Source organism: Vipera berus (assembly GCF_964194415.1).
Source record: "Vipera berus genome assembly, contig: HAP1_SCAFFOLD_370, whole genome shotgun sequence".
In the NCBI taxonomy this organism is placed as follows: domain Eukaryota; kingdom Metazoa; phylum Chordata; class Lepidosauria; order Squamata; family Viperidae; genus Vipera; species Vipera berus.
The window spans coordinates 1-8,282 of record NW_027673403.1 but is presented as its reverse complement, the minus strand read 5'-3'; positions in this window follow the sequence as shown (position 1 = coordinate 8,282).

Genomic DNA, 8,282 nt, shown 5'->3' with positions numbered 1-8,282 from the left:
AACTGCTAAGTGAATCTGGCTTCCCCCTGCTTGCCAGAAGGTCGCAAAAGGGGATCCTGTTACCCAGGACACTGCAACCATCATAAAAAAAAAAAAAAAAACCAGTTGCCAAGTGTCTGAATTTTGATCGTGTGACTGTGGGGGGGATGCTGCAACGGTTGTGTGAAAAATGGTCCTGAGTCCCTCGTTTCCAGTGCCATTGTAACTTCAAGCAGTCACTAAACCAGACATGTCAAACACAAGGCCCGGGGGCCGGATCCGGCCCGCGAAGTGGTTTCATGTGGCCCGTGAAGCCATCCTGGAAACAGTGAGGAAACGGCCCCCGCTGCCTTGGCCCTGGCCCAGAGACCCTCCTTCTGCCAGAGACCCTCAGATCTGTCCCACTCCTGCCCAGGCCCCCATAGGCACCCTTGATGCCAATGACGTAGAGCTGGCCACGCCCACCCAGTAGGCCATACGCACTCTAGCCACGCCCACCCAGTAGGCCATACGCACTCTAGCCACGCCCACCCAGTAGGCCACGCCCACCCTGGCCATACCCACCCGGCCCCCTGAGGGCAACCGCAATGCTGATGCGGCCCTCAATGAAATTGAGTTTGACACCCCTGCACTAAACAAACAGTTGTAAATCAAAGATAGCCTGTATTACCTGTTCTGTGACAGATGAATTCAAAGAGCTTTGTGGTGCTTTGAGTTTAACCCCTAAAAGGTGCTTCAGAACATGAACACAGCATCCACCTGCCACTCTTTAAAGCAGCTGTGTCCTGTCCTGGGAATAAAAGGCTGTACTCTGCAGTTGCCACGTAGTTTATGTGCACATGTAAAAGCACCCTTCTGGAACTAAGCGCTGTACTGCACAGGCCTGATTTAGATTACGTTAAAATTCTTTCCAATTAAAAGTGTTTGTAGGGTAGAGGGATTTTGATTTATTCTATTGGAAATCAAATAAATTTAAGAGGACCAGGTTTAACTGTAAACAGATAATGGAGGTCTTTTAGCATTTATACTTTGTGATGTAAAAGCAGTACTTCTAAACTGATTACATTTGGTTTTGCTTTCCAAGGCAAATCCATAAAATCAGTTATCGAGAGGTTTGGAAGGTAGAGAAAAATACTCTAAATTTTCTTTGTCCTCTTAATTAAATTGGCTTTTATTGGAATAAATCAAAATTCTACTCTGTCTGCAAGAGACAGGGAAGAAAGCCTGACATAAAATTAGGAAAAGACAATCTACCTCCATTTGCAGCACAGCTGCCTGATCACCAACGGGAAAGAGAAATCTGCATCAACTTGATCTTCTGTATAATACTGGGATGAATTAAAAAACAAAAGAACAACAACAAAAACCAGAAAATCCGAATCCAAAAGAGATGTAGTTCTAGGGAATTGTTTGAAATCATGGAAACCTCTATCTGCAAAGAATCAAATCCATCCTTCCTTCCTTCCTTCCTTCCTTCCTTCCTTTCTTTTTCTTTCTCTTTCTTCTTTCTTTCTTTCTTTCTTTCTTTCTTTCTTTCTTTCTTTCTTTCTCTTCTTTCTTTCTTTCTCTTCTTTCTTTCTTTCTTTCTTTCTTTCTTTCTTTCTTTCTTTCTTTCTTTCTTTCTTTCTTTCTTTCTTTCTTTCTTTCTTTCTTTCTTTCTTTCTTTCTTTCGTTATGGTTGCTATATCACGTGCCTTCTGACCATGGGAATAACATGTCTTTCCATGAGAATCAGCAGGAAGGAAGAGGGACTTGACAACCAGAAAGGATATCCAGAGAACTGGTATTATTTGATTCCAAGAAAGGACAAATAATTCTCCATTCTGTTTCAAAACCGGTTTCTTGAAAAGAAGTAGAGAAGCAGAAGACTGACAGCTCAATTTGGCCTAAAGTGTTTTCATTCTGACCTTCAAAAGGGAAAAAAAAAAGCTTCCCTCCTTAAGCCACTTTCTTTCATGTAACTTAAGACGTCAACAAACTGCTCTTCAAATTTTTGCCCGCCATTACCTACTTTCTTCAAACAGTGTACGAGGCTTTGGCAGGACTCTCCCATCCATCGCCTCAGCTGCTCACTCCCGTTTCCTTACATTTTGGCTGACACAAAGGAACGTGCAGCTGGGATGCTTGTAAGGGCAAAGCTTTTCCAAAGACTATTTTTGCTTAAGACGGAAAGGGAGTCGATCGTCCAGATTTTGATCAGGCCTAACGCAGGTTCTCCCACAGAAATAACACCAGTCGCTCTGACCCAAAATGCAGCAGCTACTCAGTTAGGTCAAGTACTTCCCTGGACTGTCCACAAGGCTAGAAAACAATGGACTTACAACCCAACAATAAAGGCACTTATAAAAAAAGAACTATACAAGCATTCATGTCTGAGCACAAATAGCAACGCTGAAAATTCAGCTCAGTCACCGATATTAACATCTCCAAATCCACCTGCACGCGATTCACAAATATTGATGGCAAAAGGACATTCCAATCCTTTACCTTCTAGCTCAGTGGTGGTGAACCTATGGCACGCCTGCCAGAGGTGGCACTCAGAGCCCTCTCTGTTGGCACGCATGCCACCGCCGCCGGCAGCGGATCCATTAGGCTACCACCGCCGCCCGGAGCAGGAGCCCCACCCAGCCTTGTATCGGCACCCCGCGGCACGGTCGTAGCCATTTTTGTGCCTTGCAGCACGGTGGCCCATTTTTGCGCCCCCATTTTTTTTGCGTGCCAGAGGTGGCACTCAGAAGCGCCTCCCTGCCCCCCCCGAGGGCACCACAATGCTGATGTGGCCCTGGCACTTTGCGATAAATAAGTGGGTTTTGGGTTGCAGTTTGGGCACTCGCTAGCTTATCAATGTAGTCGAATAATACCTTTATCACACACTTAAATTTGCTCAAATGAGTCCAATCCTTCATGAAAATAACTGCGCAATATACATGATGCCTTAGCACTTTCGACTGTAACACATTTTTGTATGCAGCTACTTTTTTTTTTTTTTTATTGAAAAGTTTTAAAATACAATTTTCCTTTAAAAAACCCCCCTTCCCCCTCCCTCCTCCCCCCCTACCTCCCCTCCTCCCCCCTCCCTCCTCCCCCCCCTACCTCCCCCCCTCCCCCCCCTACTTCCCAGAGCTGAATACAAGGTATATATATATATAAAAAAGCAAACCTAAGCAACCATATACTAACAACTATAAATTCTAAAATCCATCACTCTCTAGCTTATATAGGATAAAACAAACCTTAACAATATTAAATATATATATAAAAAAAAAACTAGAATAAGAAAAGGACACTCTCTAGCTTGTATAGAATGGAACAAACCTTAATAGTATTAAACATATATTAAAAACAAAAAAAAGGAAAAAGAAAAAAAAAACCCTTCTCAACCCTATACTTATCCTAAATAAACTCCATCCATTTTATCCATTCCATGATATAACCTTCTTACAAATAATTTTCCAAATTAACCAAGGATCCCAAATCAAAAAACTTTAAAGTCAACTCTTCTGTAATCGACCGTTCCTCTTCCAGTACCACATCTATAATTATTCCAAACACAACAAAAAAGAAAAAAAAAAAAGATTGCAAACAAAACTTGAACTTTAATCCAAAAAAGCTCACCCTTTCCACAAAACCACCAAATATAAAAATATATTGCGTCTACACCCAAATCTTTTCCCCCCTCCCCTACTTGACTATTTGACTATATCGTAAAAGTTCCAAAGACTTCTGCGATTCCTGCTACTTTCTCTTCTTAGATCGTTTTGCAGCAGCACGCGTCACCCTCTGTTTTATAGATTCATCCGACGAGGTTGTATCTTGATCTCCTCCAACACCGTTGTCTTCTATCTGACCATCTTCGGCCTCTTGATGGACTCCTTCTCCAGATCCCTTTCCAGCTTCCAAAAGTGTTAATGGCGTTGCATTTAAAACATTATTGTAGAAATCACACGCTTGCATCACAGTAACCAAACGGTACTTTTTACCTTCATGCGTCACCATCAACCCCACTGGGATCTCCCATCTGAACCTTATATCTCGTTGCTTGAGCTCTTGCACAAGAAATGTAAAATCCTTCCTTCTCCTTAGAATCTTTGGAGGAATTTCTTTTAAGACCAAAACTTCTTGATTAGCAATCATAACTTTAGTATCATAAGCAGCTTGTATAACTTCATCTCTAGTTTCCCTTTTTGCAAAATATACCACCACATCTCTAGGCAACTTCCTCTGTCTGGCAATCCATGAATTCACACGAAACACTTTGTCCATGCCTCCTTTTATTTCAGATGCTGGCTGTTTCAACACTATTTCAAAAGCCTCAGAAACCAGCTGCTTTAGATCTTCCTTAGTATTCTCCTTTAAGCCTCTAATTCTAATGGCAAACTGCATCTGGAAATATTGAGCAAGACACAGTTCCTTTTCCATTTTATTTTCATTCTCCAATACTTTTGCTTCTAATATAGCATTCTTTTGAGTCAAGTCTTCTAGCTTTTCCTCCAATTCTTCCACACACCGAGCCACTTTACACACTGAAGTCAAGATGTCTACCCTCATCGCTTTGAGCTTCTGTTCCATCCTCTCCTCCATTCTCTCCTCCAATTTCTCCAATTTCTCCTCCATCTGTGCAAATCTAATATTAATTGATTCCAAAATTACCTGGGTATGTTTTTCAAGAGCATCTTGTAAGTCCTTTGATGTCAATACATCAGGAGGATGCAGCGCCTGCAATAATGATTGTTGCACGGGAGAAGTTCCAGCACTCCGAAGAGTTTTAGGGGGTGGTTTAGCCGCCATCTTTTACCAAATATGACGCACTTTCACTTCAGATTTGTAATCCAAAAAAGTCCATCAAGCTGGAGAGTAAAACATAGTAATCCTCTTTACCATTTCCTCTTGTATCGCTCTGCCTGCTCCTTTAAATCATAGTCATTCCTTCAGGCAGGGGTGGTCGCAGACGGCTGGCTCTGCTCCAAGAAGTCAGGAGCAGAGGCGACGGCCAGCTGGGAGCAGCCCAGGCTACGGGGGAGTTCAATCCTTCAGCCGCCCAAGCCATAAGCTCAGGCGGCCCTGGAGAACTCTACCCCTACCTGGGAGCTCGCCCCCTCCTCTTCTCCCGAGGAGGGGGCTTCGTATTCGCCCGAACAGCTGATCGGCGCTGTTTCGGGCGAAAAAAACAACAGCTGAGCCGCGGGCAGCCCGGGAAGGCTCCCTCCGTCGCCGCGGAGCCACCGGAAGTCCTATGCAGCTACTTTTGGGAAGCACACCAAAACTGCAGTCAATTCACAATCTCTGCAGATGCAGTACTGACTAGTAAATTACGGAGAGTATATTCAATCCTAATCAGTTTCCTTAACCAGTGGTCAGATTCTGAATACAACTCAAAGTGGTAATTATGACCCACAAAGCCTGATACTCTTATCAATTCAAACTGAGAAACCGCAAGTGCATCACGTGAGCTTTCTCAGATTTTAAGAATCTGCAGTAGAAGATGTGCTCTCTTTCTTGCTAACACTTGTGGCACGTTTTTTTTAAAGAGACTTGAAAGTGGGCCGTCTTGGCAGTTACTCCAGATTTCTGGAAGGCCATGAAAAGGAAAACAGGACTAGCTCCATTCTTTTGGTAGCTGAGGAAATTATTTTTATTCATGTAATATTCTTAAAGGGACGCGGTGGCTCAGTGGGTTAGTTAGGACGCTGAGCTTGTCGATCAGAAGGTCGGCAGTTTGGCGGGTCGAATCCCGAGTGCCACGTAACAGAGTGAGCGCCTGTTACTCGTCCCAGCTTCTGCCAACCTAGCAGTTCGAAAGCACGTAAAAATGCCAGTAGAAAAATAGGGACCACTCCGGTGGGAAGGTAACAGCGTTCCGTGCGCCTTTGGCGTCTAGTCATACCGGCCACATGACCATGGAGACGTCCTCGGACAAGCGCTGGCTCTTCGGCTTTGAAACGGAGATGAGCACCGGCCCCTAGAGTCGGAAACGACTAGCACGCATGTGCGGGGGAACCTTTACCTTTAATATTCTTAAGTCAGGTTTGCTGAAATACATTTTACAGACAGGTCCTACTCTTTTTTTTTTGCTTATTATACCGTATCTTAATTATAACAGCTTGTTTTCTCTGTATTTTTACTGCTAATGGTGTTCTTAATTAAGTCAGCTTATTATACAGTCCATCTGGTCCTGGTGATTTGGGCTCGTCTAGGGTGGACAGGTGCTCACTTACCATTTTACTGCCTATTTTAACTTGTGTTTCTAATCTGTTTTTTTATGCTACTGTTTTTGATATTATAAACTAAGTATTAAAAAAAATGCAGGGTGAAATATTAGTACAAACCCAGAGTCATATCTACATAAAGAAGAAGAGTAGGGGAAGCAGAGCAGAGAGCATTCCTCAAGCAACTGGGCTTGTCTGAAAAAAAAACAAAAAACCACTTAGAACTTTCAAGAAGGCACCAGATGTTAAACAGAAAAAAACAGACTCAGTTTATCTTTAGCTGAGCAAGACCATCAAAGACAGTTTCTAGCACTAAGGGAAAAAAAAAGCTGTTAGAGCCACTTGGAGACCACACTTTTCATTCTGGAAACTTCCTGGTCAACAACTTTTGGTACACTTGTTATCTTTAACGCCAAATTGCGTAACTGGCTTAGGGCTGTAGTATATTGAATATGTGTGGGCTGTTAGGCATAATTTGGTTCCTTTTTAGCAAGTCCCTAATTCAATCCAGCTTTGAACTGAAACAAATAGGGAGAAGCTTGAATGCTATAAGGAAGGAGGAAAAAAGCTTCATCCTGGATTTAAACCATTTATCGCAGTTACTTGACCTCAGTAACAAATCCAGAAGCTAAGCCAGGTTCTACAATTTATCTATGACAACTCCATAAATTTACTTACGTAAGGTTATTACAGAAGAAGACCCCAGTATATGCTGACCTAGAATTATGTGTGTGAACAGTCTTTCGATTGTCCTGTTATTATGAACAGTCGTTATGCTCTACATAAATGTTACAGTGAACGAATTCAAAGCCTTTCCATCCAATTTCCTTCCTTCTTTCCAGTGATATTTACTGTAACAGAGACAACGGCCTTTGCACTTCCCGAAGTAGATTCTAGCTCAGGGGTAGGCAACCTCGGCTCTTTTATGACTCATGGACTTCAACTCCCAGAATTCCTGAGTCAGCAATGGAAGTTGAAGTCCATGAGTCATAAAAGAGCCGAGGTTGCCTACCCCTGTTCTAGCTCATGACACAATGAATCTGATAACCTTTAAGATTTCACAAGATATTAATTTTTTTATAGTAGTCAGTAAAGTTGCCCGAGATGATTTAAATCTAAGTTGGGAAACTAGACAAAAAAAGAAAACTTGCTGGGCTGTCTTCTTAGAATGGATGAAATCCCACTACTAGACAATTTCTCCTCTCTGTTCTGAGTTCAGAACTATATGATGCTGTACCACTCACTATTTTGATTTATAACCACTCTTTTAAAGAAGCTGTTACACTGCCTTCCATTGAGGACCTGTGTACTGGACAGGTCAGAAAGAGGGCTGAAAAACTATCTACCAGATTCCTCACATCCTGGATATAAACTGTTTCAACTCCTACCCTTAGGATGCCGCTATAGAGCACTGCATGCCAAAACAACTAGACACAAAGACAGTTTTTCTCCCACAGCCCTGTCTTACGCCTAAGGATATTTACCCATGTAGTAGGGCTGTATTGCTATTATCCTTCTCATTTTTCCTATTACCTTCTCCTATTGGTATCTTGCAAGGGACGCAGTGGCTCAGTGGGTTAGGACGCTGAGCTTGTCGATCAGAAGGTCGGCAGGTTGGCGGGTCAAATCCCGAGTGCCGCGTAACAGAGTGAGCGCCTGTTACTCGTCCCAGCTTCTGCCAACCTAGCAGTTCGAAAGCACGTAAAAATGCAAGTAGAAAAATAGGGACCACTATGGTGGGAAGGTAACAGCGTTCCGTGTGCCTTTGGCGTCTAGTCATACCGGCCACATGACCATGGAGACGTCCTCGGACAAGCGCTGGCTCTTCGGCTTTAAAACGGAGATGAGCACCGGCCCCTAGAGTTGGAAATGACTAGCACGCACGTGCGGGGGAACCTTTACCTTTACCTTATTGGTATCTTATGCTTTATCAGTTTGTTGTTTCTATCTTATGATTTACCATGGTATCTTACGATTTACAATTTACGATTTATCACTTTGTTTTTTTGCGTGTACACTGAGAGCTTATGTTTGTATGTACACTGAGAGCTTATGCACCGGAGACTTAATTCCGTGTCTGTCCAATCACACTTGGCC